Source organism: Schistocerca serialis, chromosome 6 (assembly GCF_023864345.2).
Source record: "Schistocerca serialis cubense isolate TAMUIC-IGC-003099 chromosome 6, iqSchSeri2.2, whole genome shotgun sequence".
NCBI classification, from domain to species: domain Eukaryota; kingdom Metazoa; phylum Arthropoda; class Insecta; order Orthoptera; family Acrididae; genus Schistocerca; species Schistocerca serialis.
The window spans coordinates 667,567,915-667,584,957 of NC_064643.1; positions in this window are offsets into that span (position 1 = coordinate 667,567,915).

Consider the following 17,043-nt stretch of genomic DNA (forward strand, 5'->3'; position numbering starts at 1 on the left):
CCTCTTCCATTTCCATAATACTGTTCTCAAAGACATCGCCCTTGTATAGACGCTCTATACACTCCTTCCATCTTTCTGCTTTCCCCTGTCACTATCATTGTGGAAATCTCTTGCGATATAAACGTTGTGCGCCACCACCGTTACCACCTGTACTCAGTACAGCATCTCCTAACTCCACACTGCACTACGCTTGTACTGCACCGTACATTTTCTGCTACATTCTTGATGCTAGTACAGCATATCAACACAAGCAATGGAGTGAGTAACATGTCATCATTAGCTTCGTTTAATTGGAATGAGAAACACTGGCGGTGAACTCAGGAACTGCTGTGTACTGTAAATTATAACCAAACTTACACAACAGGGTATTTTCCACATTTCATGTAAGAAAAAGTTTCATATAGTCCTCATACGTTGTGATTCCCGTGGTTAATGTACTTTGAATCATAAAATGAGATCCAGCATGGGGAAAAACTGTTTCAGGACCCATGTGCATATAACACATTTCATTCCTCTATGTGTGAGGAAAGTTTCCTGAAAGCTTAGCCTTACCTTATTGTTACATAATCCATAAGAGATTGCAACTTACTGCAAATACACTGAAAGCTGTCATACTCCTCCGCAATTGAACACTATTGGTGTATACAGCTAAACGGTGTACAAATACAGAAAGTCAACGTGCTACATGAATATCCTATGGTGACGTAATGACACAACACGTACGATTATAATAGCAATGCATCCCACGCGTAAGTTTAATGAATATGGGTACAAAGGAACGGAAAGAAAAGTGAGAAAAGCATGCCGAAAACATCATGAAGTGAGTGAATGTCAAACTGAAGAATTTCTCGAAAGACTGCTGATCATACAATTTGTGGATTCATCTGCCTGAAATTTACACTGATTCTCCTCAACTCATTACGCTGTTTCAAGTGTCGAAACTATGTTTCACCAACCCAGCATACTAACAGAGGAGAAATCTATGCAATATAATTCACACGATGACAGAAAGCCTTGTTCAACTTCCTTATTGTGTTAATTAAAAACGAAAACGTGCAGTTAGCAGCAGTTGTTGTGAACGCGTGACGCCCCTTCTATCGGATATGTTCCAAAGAAAAGAAACCACACATTGAGATAATTGATTCTCCTAGATGGGAAATGAATTCTCAACCTTATGTGCGAATGCCACATATGCATTCGAATATCAGCGGGAGTGTAGGTGGTAATGTGGGTCGGATGTCCGAAAGGCGCAGTTATTAACGCAACTGCCTAGTAAGGGGGGAGATTCCGGGTTCGAGCCCCTCTCTGGCACACATTTTCTCTCGTCGCCACTGATTCCGCATGTAGTCCCGAAGTAGGTGATATCAATAGTTCCTTCCCTCTCCTTTCCTTTCTCACAGCTCAATCTTCAGTTTATATAAACAGCAGTGGCTGTTAATCAGATTTCGAAGAATACGAGATTAATGAAATAAAAGTTGCACGGTGAGTACTGTACCGGAAAACTGGAAGAAAATATGTAGCTTAGAAACCATCAACCTGCGTAACGTTATATGCTTAAGTGGCGAAAATAACATTTCAGAAAACGGGTTCGTCAAACTACACCTTACTGACGGAAACTGCCACAAACACTTACACCTACAAGTTGTCTTGTTTTGCTGGAGTGACCGAACACTCACATCACCCGTGCAACATAAGGCCACAGAAAACGTACTCCTCAAGAAAAACATTCGTCCCTAAAAGTTGACAGATTGAAGATTAGCAGTTTTTCCATGGTTATTACATCCCTCTCCACATCGATAGAAAAAAGTAGTGGTTAACAGTTTAAGTCCGTGAAGAAATAGTCCACAGCCATCATACCACACGGTTCTTGTCTTGTGTGGGGAAAATGTTGAAAAGGATTAAAAAACGACATGGGCATTAAAATCTGATGGAGGGGGGAGACTACAGTTCCATCTCCGATAAAAGATAATGACACGGAAAGTACAATTTCTCACTGCACAAATGGCTCCCGTTTTACGATGAAACGAAAATGACTTTGTATCATCAATATTTTACAGTATATCACTGATGTAACACTAATACTTTTGCGCCATCTAATTAAAAATTAAAACAGGTTATTTATTATTATTATAGTCTGTTCTCTGACTAACGTATTTCTTTCATTGATTGTAACTGAAAAGTATATCTCATTTCTAACTGAAGTAAAAAACATCATTTCGCTGAATGATGCATAGCAAACTGATTGGCGCTACGTTAGCCTCCCAAGAGTGCATCAGGAGTCGGCAACTAGCCGCTCAAGTGTGATCATTCTGAAGTGGAAAGTGAGATTAAATTTCATCCAAAGCCTCATAAAAGGGCATCAGATGGGGTTAGTATCAACAGTTTAAACATAGCCTAATGCGGAATGTTCTAAGACATGTTACAGCTCTAAGAAGAAATTTAATACAGCAATTCGTATGAACAGCCACCCTTGCGGAATACTTTCTATCACCGCAGAAGGTCATCTTTACGATAGCTCCAAGCCATGTACAGATTATTTAGACTTGTATCAGTGCTTGAATCTGTCATGGCAATGCAGGGCGTCAATTTGTTTACGAAATTCGATGCTCTTGTGTAATTAGAACATCATTGCTTTACGTCACGTAACCTGTTTTAGCGTTCTGTTCCCTATCCTGAAATTATCTGAATATCCCCAAAAGTGAAGTTCCTTCCTCGGTATATGTAATATTTTACTGAAAGTGTTGTTGAACTATGTGAGTCCTTGGGTCACTATTTGATGGCAGTTGTTATGGTCAGCGAATGTATAGTTTTCATTGAGGTGGTACTTTCTTTATTAAACTTGTCAGTTAGTAAACCTTACAGTGTGCAGAGCAGTATTACTCCGTTCATACTTATAAGCAAGTAATAATGTGGCAGTTGTGTGTGTCTGATGTCACTAACATTAATCTCTTAATTCTGAACGTATAGACAACTACATCGAAATTATTTGCCCGTTTTAGACAGGCGAAATTCCTATTTCTTAATGAGCCTATGTTTGAATACCTTCTACACCTCTGTTCTCTCATTTTAGTACATCGATATGTTTGTAAAAGAAGTTACTAATCCGACTGTTTTACAATTTCAGACAGACGATCACGATCACTTGATCCCGTAATGTATGTAACAAAAATTTGCATTGAGTAGAAGCGACTAAAAATGAAGCACATCGTTTTGAAGTTGGGTTCGAATCTTTCAACTTCACAGTACTGTGGGTCATAAAACACTGCTTTAGAGACACATAATGCCAAAATTAAGTAGTATTACTGAGTGAAGGAAAAACTCGTAACGTAGGATGTGCATCTTCTTTTTTTCGCTGCGCATTAAATATTCCGTTAAACATCAGGCTTGCCGGTGTACAAACTCAGCTTCTCCTACTGTTTCGGCCGTATTCCTTTCGGCCATCCTTAGGGTGAGCAAAAAGAATAGTGCTACAGCTCTCGCCCCGTCCGAGCCATTGTGCATGCCGCCACAGATACACAGGCGCCACAGATGTTGATAGGCGGAAAAAAAGTACTCTTACGCATGAATTAGATCTGTGGCTACGTTGGTGATGCATATTGGGAACGCGGTATATCACTATGAGCTGTAATGTGCCGATTTCTTCACAAGTTTGTTAACGAGTGAACCGGATTCCATGACTTATCCAAGTTGGAACCGTTATCTAAACAAATTTAACTCGTCGCCAAACGAATTCCACTGCTTTTTTTACTGTAGAGTCCGTAAAAGATGAAGTCGATTATATAATTTCCATGTTTTCGTGCAGCGTCGACTGGCCAGTACCAATATAGTGCTCTGCCATAGCCGATTTATTACGCTGCAAGAGCCGATTGTACCTTCGGTGTTCCGTGCATCTTTCAGGGACTGTACGAGTAGTCTGTCCTATGTATGGAAGGCTGCACTCACAAGGTAACTTGTAAACGCCTGTCTTCCTGAACTTCAAACCGTTTTTAAAGGAACTCAAGAGCTGTGCTGTCTACAATGGAGGGCGAAAAATGACTTTTAATTTTGTGCTTGCTGAGTATCTATCACATTTTCGTCGATAGACTTCCCACCCGTAACAGGAATGCCATGAATTTAGATCTTTCTATGTCTTCTTCGGCATTTCTTATGCCCACGTTTGGTTTAATTGGAAGCGTCTTTCGTATCTGCTGTGGATAATACCCGTTGGCTTCAAATATTCTCTTTAAGTGTAGAAGCTAACCCTATGCACCGTTCTCATCAGCAATGATGCTTGCTCTGTAGACAAAAGTTCTGAAAGCATTCATCGCTGGGAAGGATGGCAGCACCTCTTTGCATGTAAAGATAAACCCATATATGTTGGTTTCCGATATAATGGACTTCCGAAAGTTCCATCGTATTTGTATCCGACTAAAGCATTCAAAAAAATGGAAGGCATCATTAATTTTTGAATTGTATTGTGAATTGGATTTTTATACGGATGGAATTCAGATGATTTAAGAATCCTTGTAATGTACCTTCACCGTCGGACCACATTAAAAGTGTGTTGTCAACGTACCCCCAAAATACTTTGGGCTCCAAGCTAACAGATTCAATCGCCTTTTCCTCAAAGTACTCCATTAACAAATTGACCACTAACAATGACAAGTGGCTAGGCATGATGACACCGTCAGTCTCTTCAAGAAATGAGTTGTTTAGTCAAAAGTACGTCGAGGTCAGAACACGTCTGACAATAGTTCAAACCCCTTTATCAAAACCTTTGGCGATAAGAGACATGGATTCTGAAAGGTGAACCTTAGTGAATAAGGACGCAACATCGGTCTAATAGTTTATACTTCCCGACAGCGTTGATGGCCTCTCAGACGACGATGCGCAGTAGTCAGCTGCGCAGCTGGCCAATGAGGGCTCATTCGGTTTCCGCGCCTCGTGCTGTCTCAAGCTCCGTCATATGTCAGAGTTCTACCGTGTTTTAGGTGCGGAAAAGTGCGGTTGGCCGATTTCTGTTGTATATTGGGTCTTCTCTGAGTTTGGTCGTAATGGCTGAAACACCTAAACGTGGTCAAGTATTTCACAAACAGGCAAGAGACCTTAGTTTTAGAGTGTACTCTTTCTTCAAGCGTGAGGCAGTTTCAGGCGAGCCGATCTCCGAAGTTGCCAAGGTGCAGGAACGCACTGCAGCGGCCTGTGGCGATATTGGTGTACGAACTGACAGGCGAGTTATACAGGAGGCGAAGCTGTCACAGAAGGCAGTTGGCAATGTGGTGTTTCGGTCTCCAGGGAAGAAACGTAGAATTCCAAAGAGGGTAACAGGTATCGACGACTTCGATCAAAATGCGTTACTTCACAAGATTTTCGAATTTAATGAAAGAGCCGAGTTCCCCACAGCAGCGAAATTATGCAGTGTTATGCACGAAGCTACTGGATTTTATGGAAGTGCAAGATCAATGCAAAGAATGTTGAAGAACATCGGAATTAAATATGTTAAGTCCAATGACGGGGGCAAATTTTTAATGGAGCGAAATGAAATTGCTGCTGCTAGGATTACGTTTCTAAGAAAAACGCATGACGTCAGATCAAAAGGAACGTCAACTGTCTATTACTTGGATGAGACTTGGGTAAGTCAAAACCATACTAGAAAATTTATTTGGCAAACAACAGATTGACAAGGCGGTTTGAAAGTTGCAGTGGGAAAAGGAGGGCGTCTTATAATATTCCACGCTGGTTCTGCTGCTACCGGGTTTGTGCCTGAATGTAAACTTATTTTCAAATCAAAATCAAAAGCTACATCTGACTACCATACCGAAATGAATGGAGAAACATTTCGACAATGGTTTCAGAATCAGCTGTTGCCTTATTTGCGTCCAGACACTGTCATTGTTATGGTCAACGCAAGCTATCACTCTGTTGTTCTCAACAGGCCTCCCACTACAAGCACAAGGAAAAGTGATATTGTTTCTTGGTTGCGAAATAATAGTGTAACGCACAGGGAAACACAAACAAGAGCAGAGCTTTTGGAACTGGTGAATATGTCAGAGACCAGCGTTAAAAACTACTAAATTGACTCTATAGCTAAGCAACATGGACACAGAGTGATACGAGTACCTCCTTATCATTGTCATTATAACCCCACTGAACTGGTGTGGGCACAGGTGAAGAAATACATGGCAGACAAAAGTACTACATTTAAAATAGCCGACACTGAACGACTCACCCATGAAGCAATAGAGAAACTCACCGTTGCTGATTGGGAAGCTTGCGTGCGTCACACTGACAAACTGCAAGAAGAAGATTACCAGAAAGAAGCTGTGAGAGACGAAATAATGGATTCGTTGATCGTCAGTCTAGCTCTCACACCCAGCGACTCCAGTTCCGAAGGCAGCGACAATGAAAGCTCCGAGTAAAAAGGTATGTGAATGGAATGTAAACTTACTCTCTAATTATCATGAACATTTACTTTCTTCTCAAGCTGTCTGTGCCTTAGAAAGTAGTTCACTGGAATATCTATTCTGTAACGACAATTTTACTTTACTTCGTTTTTTCTTTAAATTAAACGCTTTTTCATGCTGCAATCTGTTTTATTAATCCAGGCGCGTTTAGAATTTTATTTTAAGGCATCATTGTTGGATATCATCTGATACAGTACACTGTAGCTATTATATGTCGTCATGTAGATTTCAAAACAGTTTACGCCCTTATCTTTGCATAAATAAATTATTACTTGCGATTATATGCAAAAATTAGGGCGTGATCTGTTCTTATATCTACAATGACGGCATATAGCCACAGTGTACTATATCTGATGATATCCACCAATAATGCCTTAAAATAAAATGTGGAACGCGACTGGATTAATAAAACAGATTGCAGCTAGAAAAGGCGTTTACTTCAAAATACGATTATTTATATACTTGCTGCGGATGATGGCCATTCAAACAAATTTGTTTATTTTACTTCTCTCTCTATTCTGTCTACGATATAACGCAGATTAAAATGCTGTTCGCCCTGGGGACTGCGGTGGGTATTTTAGATTTGATTCTTTCGTCTTTTTATTTATAAAGCAAGAGGAACGGAAGGAGTAATCTTTCTGTAATGTGCAATTTGTTATAGAATCCATTCTGCAGTGAGAGAGTATGTATCACTATTCCGTAATGTAGTTATGACTGGGATAGATTGAATAGACAGTCCATTCTGTATGTATATGTCGCAGTTATTAGGTACATTTAATAAATTTATCACTGAACGAGGAGTAGAGCACCATGAACCTGACAATAGCGAGACAGGTGAAACATCGGCTAAAGCAGCTGCCCGTAGCATAGCTGCCGTCAATTCGCCCAGCACCCAGCTGACAACACAGCACTCCTCGGGAGCTGCGCAGCGCGGCGCGGCGACAGGCCATTAACGCTGTCGCGGACTGAGATCTGCATAATTCTGTATGTCATCAGCACAGTTTCTCACAGGAGTTCTTAATAATGATGCTAAGTGTTCGGCAGGGCCGTAATTTGGAGAACCAAAGTCACTCTTTCTTATTGATCTTTGAAAGTTCATAAAGCTTCAGAGGAACTGCACTTCTCGGTTTCAACCTTCTCACAAGCTCTAGCGGAAAAGTGGAGGCGTGCATTCGTTAAGCTTCTGATACTTGCTGTTACTCAGTAAATGTACATTTTATCATGATAGTTGTCACAAGTCTGCAGCTCGTGGTCTTGTGGTAGCGTTCTAGCTTCCCACACATGGGGTCTCGGGTTCCATTCCTGGCGGGGTCGGGTATTTCCTGCCTCGAGGACGTTGTTGTGTCGTCTTCATCATCATCATTATTTACGGTCGGAGGAAGACAATTGCAGACCACCTCCGCTATGACCTTTCCTAGTACGGCGGTACGGGTTCCGCATCGTCCCCTATGCTCCTCGGAGTTTGGGACATTATCATCATAAGTTGTCCCAAGACATTTCAGCTGTGCCATTATCTTTATCAGTTGGAAGGACCACCGCCTGTTTATCCTGTCGAATTTTACGTAATGCAACCCTGACTGCAATATATATATTACTCATTTGTGGACGAGCCTTCTGTAACACCTCGGCCTATTTCACGTCTTAATTCATCTGCAGAATCTGTGGAGCATTGTGGAACATCTGCTTCAACGACACTTATAAACACGAGGAATGGAAAAAACTTTGGCACTGGTGCATAGTTAAATTATTTACCTAAACCCTTCAACACCGTGTCGTGCAGATCTCTATCTGTCGCACCGATGGTGGAAAGTCAAATAAAAGTTTCTTGTTATGAAGGCATCTCATGCCACCTAAACTTTGCAGTCTGTCTCAATGTGGATACCTCACGAACCCAGTCTTATTTCTCCCGTGTCGTAGCACCTATCAAGTCCCGTGAGCTGCAGGGAAACTCCACAGACAACATCAAGAGGAGGCGATGAAGCTGTTCTGAAACCTGGCCCAAATCTTCGACGGGTAAATCGGGTGCCCTCCTTTACAAGAACTGAACCAGCTTTTTTTTAAAATCCTTCTCATGAAAATCGATTTTATGAAATGTACTAACCAAGAAATTTAGAGAATTACCTTAATAAAAAGCTTAAAGAGCTCAATAACTTCGCTCCCAAGTATCGTGGTTTATCCAGTCGTTGAACACTTAAAACTCCTCGCAGAAGCGGAACTTGATATGAATCTTCATGTTTTCGGGGCTCAGTGATCGTTCTATTAAATTTCGGGCCGGCAGTCGCTTAAATTCCACTTCCTCTTCTAATATACCTGCCGTGTACCATTCGGCCATCTTCAGTTAGAACCTCAAGACTGATGCTACAACACTTGCTCGGTCCTTCGCGAACCTCGTACCCTGCGCATGCGGCCACAGGAATACAGGCACCAGAGACGTTGATCGGCCGAAAAGAAGTAAGCACATGGATGAATTAGATCTGTGTCCCGGAATTCTTCAAAGGACGGCGTATCATGCAGTTACGTCAGAAATGAACACATTTTACATCGAGACATGCCCTTCTGACAGGCTGAGGTGAATAATACTTTGAAACACGAGCTAATGAAATAATAGGGCTTGAGATCAGCAAGATATTAATAATGTAGATGATCTTTTCATTACTTAATTCTAGACATGATACGTTTTAATAAGTTTTTGATAATCTATGAAACACAAAGAATAAAATCATTTGAATGAACATAAATACCACAGGTGAAACGTGTGGCACTCTCACAAAAGTCTCTGAGTTTCGGTGTGCACTGGTGGTAGGAAGGGTCGCTAGGGTAGCTTCAATGACAGCGGCTGGAGTCGACCACCTGTTCATAAAAGAGGAAAGGCTAAAGAGTGAAGTTCCTGTTAAGGACATTTGACTCTCAGGCTTTTCCTGTGAAGTAATGCCAGCAAAATCAGTAATAGCTGTAAGCTGCAATGTTATAAATGTCTTTCATCATAAATTTAAATGCAAGATATATCAAGAGAGCATGAAGGCCAAAACCGGGATGGTATGTGTAGAGAAAGTCTCCCACATCTATATATTATTTAAACTGAATTTTGAAAAGGTTGATTAAAAAACCTCTAACAATGTATCCAGAAACTAATGTATAACAACAGACATTAGACATCCCAGATGTTACGTACCTCAGTTCTATGAAAGTCATAATGAGCCAAAGTTCTAAAATTCTGACCACGTGTTCAGAATGATTTACAGTATGCTAATGACTGCAGGAAAAATGTCACCTAAAGACAGAATAATATGTAGTGCAGAGAACAGAGACTAATCAGTCTTGGATTTCATAAAACGTGACAGGGAGACAGCAAACAGAAGTGTAGCGACGCACAGTTACTTGAAAAGATTAAGTAGTAAATGATACGTAGTAGCTAGAAAACTTCGTTAACATACGTATTCCAAGTCTAACAGATAAATTCATACAAAACATTCCTAAGCGGATATAACGTTTGTAAATAATTGAACCCAAAGTATACTTGTGTTATGAACAGCGTAGAACAGAGTTCGAAAGAGGTAGTGCTCTTTTTAACAGACAGCTTGGTCGGATGAGCTTAGATCCAGTAGTACCCCGTCTAGATTTAGGTGTTTTTCATTTTCGCTAAATTACTCCAGGAACTGATACTCGGATGAACTGAAAAATGAGAATGAGCGTTTGGCGTGATTGACCGGGAGGTCCCTTGCGGGGCAGGTCCGGCCGCCGTGGTGCAGGTCTTATTACGTTCGATGCCACATTGGGCGACCTGAGCGCCGTCTGGGGATGAAATGATGATGAACACAGCACAACATTCAGTCCCTGAGCGGAAAAAGTCCCCGACCCAGCCGGGCACGGTACCCGGGCACATAGGACGGCAATCCGTCACGCTGATCACCTTTTTTTTATCTCACTTTGTTCGCTATTGTTCGTTGCATCTGCTCGGGGCGGACGTCGTAAGACAGCCGTTTAAGTTCGTTGTTGATCGATTAACTCAGTTGGCCGGCCGCGGTGGCCGTGCGGTTCTAGGCGATGCAGTCCGGAATCGCGGGACTGCTACGGTCGCAGGTTCGATTCCTGCCTCGGGCATGGATGTTTGTGATGTCCCTGGGTTAGTTAGGTTAAAGTAGTTCTAAGTTCTAGGGGACTGATGACCTAAGATTTGAAGTCCCATAGTGCTCAGAGCCATTTGAACCATTTTTAATTAACTCAGTTGTTTCTTTTATTAGAGAGGGCACGTAACCCTCTGACCGAACACGCTCAGCTACCGTGCGGGCGCCACTCAGCTGTCGGGGCTGGCTTGGATGAGCTAAACTACTATTACTACTAGGCTGAGTGTATAAGGTTGAAAGACCAAAGCGTTATCGACCAACAAACCTACTAGCGTCGATTTGAAAACGATTTTGAGGCAGTACTACTAGAGAATGCCACTGTATGTGATACGGCGAAACACTAGCTCCGTTCCGGTGGGGATATTTAACGACACATCAACAACGGCGCAATGATCTCTACGGAGCGCAGGGATTCTTCCCTGGTGCATCCCGTGCTTTCAGTTCGCTGAGGTTGTTTTCAACACGGGGGTTCCTCTCCTCTCTGGATATACCTCCTCAGGAGAACATTTTCAGTGTAGAAACTTTTCATATTTGATCGTCAGCGCTGGCGTGCTGTGATAGTAATTGCCGGGACCTATGCTCTTCATTCTATCCACAGGCAAAGCCCCAATCGCAAGTCACTTACACTTCGCGTTGTGCTCATCGTGACCTTGGATGCTGCCTGCCGGGGTTGCTAGTACGTTAAGCGTTAAGAAGTGTAGGTAGGCGGAGAAGACACGGGGCTGCAAAGGGGAAATCCATTCAGATAAGCGACTTTCACAAACAGCAGAATATTATTACGCAGAGACCATGACCGAGTACCTCAAAACCGGCGAAGCTGGTCGAATGTTGAGGTATTACTCTCGTGAGCATCTACGGAAAGATGAAGGACCACGAAACTACCATTAATTGATAAATGGTTGGACGTCCATGACTCTTCACAGAACATGGGGTTCTGACGCTTGTCTGTTCTGTAAAGTAGGATAAACGGTGACCTGTGGCATCCCTGCTATAAGCGTAGAACGCTTATGGACGCACTTGCGTTCCGGAGCGCACCATACATCTTCATTGTTGAAAATGGGAGTTCCGCAACCGTTGACCCAACGACATCGGCTAATTACCACTGCAATGGACACAAGGTCATCGGAACTCGACTGTCGATCAAATGAAAAAGTGTCGGCTCTTCGGGTAAATCACACTATGTCGATTGTTGTCTCCACAGACGCCGTCATTGAGGTGAACGGCGGCTCGGAAAGGCGCCACGGAAGTACGCTGGTGGGAGCAATATTATGCTATGGGAAACATTCTCCTGAGCTTGCATGAGACCTATGGTGGTAATCGAAGTCACACTGACAGCTGCAAACATTCCGCAAGCCTTCATGCTTGATGGCTTCCCCGACGGTGATGTCATCTGTAATGCATATGCGCATTCCCTTCACGTGTTTATGCTAATTATTGCGAACATTTATGAACTTTTGTGAGATCTAAACGTTCGGGAATGCTCTGTAGCAGCCAGCTGACAATTACACGTCAGCAAGGAGTATCACCGGTAACACCATCCGAGGCAATGTTGTGCAACCTTAGCAAGGACAATATCCTACTATTCGGGAGTAGGATCTTACAATCTGAGAAAGTGTTCCGAAATGAACATCCGTCACACTTTCCGTAAACGTGACGTCATATCCGCCTAGCAACAGCGATCTGAACGACCATTGGCTGAGAGTTTTGATATCTATACGCGTAGGAGACGAGTGGAGTAGCCCTATTGGCTGAGAGAGAAAGGTGCGGTCTCTCTTGTGCGTCGGGAGAAGGTGCGAAGTTGGTAACAAGGCGCCACACAAAACGCACGGTCCAGTAACCGCAGGCGGCTCGAAAAGGACGGTCACGAGTAGGGAGTGGCAGTAGCGAACGCACCACTGATGAGAAATATAGAAGTGATAAACACAAACTTAAAGTGAACGGTATTAATTATAAGTCAACGCCACGTGTGGTGGGCAGTATCTATAGCGAGTATTGAAAGTGATAACTGTGTTGTAAAGTGTTGACTATAACGGCGTAGCCAAGAGCTGCCATACTTGAAAGTCTGTTACGCGTGTTTTAAAGTCTTTTTCATTAAAACGATCAAATTACAAAACGTTGCTAAGCTTTAACGACTGGCATCACGACACACCACATTTCAGCAGGAACACAAACCTACACTGAACATGGCGCCTGAGCGCTACTACTGGGACGAAGGACAACCGAAGCAGCAACACACCAGGTTAGTAATAAGGAAACCAGAGAAGGAGGGCACAGTCGCTTTCATCTCGCTACAATGCCAACGTAAGAGGGAGGGCATTGTACATCCTTTAGCAGTATAACTACCCGCGTCTCGGAGACAGAACCGTGAGGGTTTTGAGGAGCTTATTAGGGAACTCACACTGATGTCCCGGCTACTAAATTCCTCTGATGTAAATACCGGTGAACCCTTCTAGGACTGGCCGTGCGGTTCTAGGCGCTACAGTCCGGAATCGCGGGACTGCTACGGTCGCAGGTTCGAATCCTGCCTCGGGCATGGACGTGTGTGATGTCCTTAGGTTGTTTAGGTTTAAGTAGTTTTAAGTTCTAGGGGACTGATGACCACAGCAGTTGAGTCTATAAAATAAATAAAATAAATTAAATAAAATAAAATATTAATTATTTTATCTGTATGATTGTCTCTCCTATGAGTCGTCAGGTTTTAATTATTCGGTATCAGACGCTTGACAATGGCTTTTTCGTAAAGGCAATGTTACTCGTAGTTGACCGTGAAATAAAACGGAAATAATCGGACTTCGTAATTAAATCGTTTCCAAAGACTGCTGCGGTAGGTGCGGACTCATAATCTAAATCTCAATATTACAATAATTTGCCAGCCACGCCAAAACGTCATACAGAGGTGATTGTCTACTAAACAAAAAAATTACACAGTTAGTTAAATCAGATATATTCAATGAATAAGCCTACAGTTCACAATCCTACTTACTTTTATAAATATAAATTCTTTTCAGAATCGAGTGCCTAGTATGGTTGCAACTCGCAGTAATTTTCTATAACATGAAATATGGCGGTGTGCCAGACAATAAACTAAAATACGTGCTTCTCGCACCACTTCAACCAGAGCTCTCTTTTCTTAATCAAACATACGAGTAACGTAATTGTGCTTTTGTTTTATCAGCGAAACAGCGCTGCAGTTGTGTGCCATAGGCTTTATTTATTTGTCACTGATTATTTATTTAATTAATATCTCGCGTTTCCGAGGAAACTCACGCTCGGCATGCAAATGTGCCTTTATATTGCCCCCTGAATTGCGAGGCGAAAGGACACTCCTGCAGGCGAGCAATTCACCTAAAGGCACAAGAAAATCTAAGTTATCTACAACTATTTACATGACCTACATTATACACATTATACACATTATATACAACTTTGAATGACGCGGGTGCGCCGTAAAATTTCTTATGTTGGCAGATAGAGTGTGCGCATGCGCAGAAGCGTCTGTGTGACTGCCGTTATGTCGTACAGTTAGATCACGCGGCACAGTATTGCAGTTCATATTGTTCGTGTGCGCGCGTTTCTCAGCCGTTGCACAAAGAAAATATTCAACAAAGATTACATATGAAGACTACATTCTGTGACAGGTAACTTAGTTTTAAATTTACAATATTCGTTATAACACAATACAACTTAGATTGTTGAATGTTCTTAGTTACATAGTATTGTTTTGAAATACTTCAAAGAAAAATGTCCGTATGTTTCAGGTGCGTTGACCTATACACATCGTGTCGTTATCACAGTTCATATTCATCTGCTGCACAATAATTTTTTACAGGTTAGTATCGTCGTGGTAAAGTTTTTTGATCACAGTAACATCGTTGTATAACAACGTGATTAATACATAAGCGTGTCCATTTCCCATTTCCATTATAGTCGTTGTGATGCAGTTCGTTGTGAGTAAAAGCATTGCTTATTACAGATCAGACGTAACCCGTCGAGTAATTGGTCCACGTGCAGTTCGTTTTTTTTTACATTCCGTGGAAGCTTGGTTGCAGAACCTCGGACGGCACATAGCTGGCGTCGATCCTTGGACAGTCCAGGTAAGAGTGTCCGTCACATTTCGAGAACATTTCATTCCCTGAAGTTCCAACCAAAATTCTTCCACCCGTCGTGTTGTTTTCTGGACAGGCACTTTGTGTCCATTTAATCCAGTTAACATCTTGAAGTTGGGTACTGTAGTAATGTCACTAGACGATGCACGAATTATTCACTTCACATTTTTAGTTTTTTGCTGAATATAGCTCACCTAAATGTTCGTAGTTATTAATCAAGGAAATCGTTCATCGCGTTTACATAGGTACGATGCATAATGAATGGCATTAACCGTTTCCTTCACATAGGTTTCTGCGTAGTTGCAGAGTTAGTAATGTTCGTTAATGTCCGTGAACAGAGGTTCACTATGCAATGTCTTTTTGGCACTCGTTTTGTTCAAATCTTTACATGATACATCAGTTAAAAAAATAAGTAATTATACATACATACGTCACATATTTTCTTAGCATAAACATAATACAGTTGCACATAAACATGTTTACATCATCATTACATAGCTATAGGTTATTCCATTGTGTCACATTTGATTACATGAATTGCAGATATTTACATCCTCTTTAGCGGTTTTGCTGGGATATTATCGATGTTTTTTGTGATGTCATCTGAAATTAAGATAGGTTAGACACAACATTCATTACATCAGTAGGCAAGACCAGGCGTTTTCACTACTCAATAAATATTCAAAATAGTAAGAGAGAGAAAATGTTCGATTCCTCGCGTTTTGTGCGTGTGTGTAGAGTGTCTGTGTGGCCTTGACTACTGATAGATGCTTTTCGTGTTGAGAGATGTGCGTCTAATCTATTTCTCAAAGTAAAAGATCGCTTCACAGATGACGTCTGTCAGTTCGTCAGGTGTCATACCAAGTCAGTGGTACCTACAATAACAAATGTTCCGTGAAAAAATTAATATATCATTCACTGCTACGTAATCATAAATTTTACTTTAATATTCATTCTCCTCGGTGGAGCCGCGGCGTTGAAAGAAAAGTTCTTCTGTCTTCAACTGCGACTCTGAAACGCTGAAATGAAAATTTCTATACTACTTATTATCTGTGTTGTAGCAACAGAGTTTTTCGAGTTGCTTAGCAATATTTTGATGGGTATGACTTTGACATTATTCAGCATGAAATGCTCTAAGATCTCGGTGTGCGTATAGCCCAATAATTTTGTTAGTTCTACGATGTTGTAACAGATACGCACCAGGGTGCGGTATGTTAACAATTATATAAGGTCCTTCATATAGCAGACGCCACTTAGCGTTGCGTCGTTTGAGTGCAACAGATTTATGATGAGTACGAAGTAGTACAAGCATTCCTACCTCGAATTTTTGTTTTCTTTTTATTATGTTTCTGTGATGTTTGTTTCGTATTTGTGCGTGATGTGTCAATGTAGTCAATACTTCTTTTATTTTCTGTTCAGGTGTGATTTCCTTGTCTGACAACTTAGGTAATGGTTCTATCCACTGATCGTTCTGTTTGCAATTGAACATGATCTCGTTAGGTGTGTAATTTGTATCGTAAATATTTAAGTTATTGTGTACGTCTTCGAAAAGACTTAGGTAGGACACCCAATTAGTATGTTTTGATGAAATATAGGTCCTCATGAAACGGTTTAATTCTCGGAAAAGTCTCTCGGTCGCGTTACATTGTGGACTAAACCTCGAAATAAATATACTTTTAATGTTATTGTCCTTCAAGAAATTTCTCCATTTGTACCCAGAGTAGTATGCTGCATTATCTGATAGAATTGCTTTAGGTTTTCCCACGTGCGTCAGGTAATCACTTGAGAATCTTCGTATTATAGCACTTGCAGTGGCGGATTTTAAAGCATAAAGTTTAACATGTTTAGAAAATATATCGTAAAAAGCTAAGATATATTTGACGCCTCCAGAGCTTGCTGGATGCGGTCCACTGATGTCAGTACACAGAATTTCCAGGGGTTTACTAGGTAAAATAGAATGTAAATCTGTTTTTGTGGACAAATTCTGAGGTTTTCATTTTTGACATATGACACATGTTTTCAGTTCCCTGTAAATTTTTCTTCTCATATTGCTAAAATAACAGTATGTACTGAGCTTCGCTAAACACTTTTTTGTCCCATAATGACCCCAAACTAAGTGTGTGTGCCAAATTAAATTACGTTCAGACTCTTTGGGAATGCATACACACCAGTTAGTGGCATTTGGATGTCGGCGGTAAAATAGCACAACATTGTGTAACTTGTAATACTTAGTCAAAGGATGATTGTGTTTTTCTACCAGTAATGTTATTATTTTATACCAGTGAGGATCAGATTTTTGTAATTCAGCCATGTTTCTGCACATATCCATATCATATTGGTGATACTGCTTGTCTTGCATTAAGAGAATCC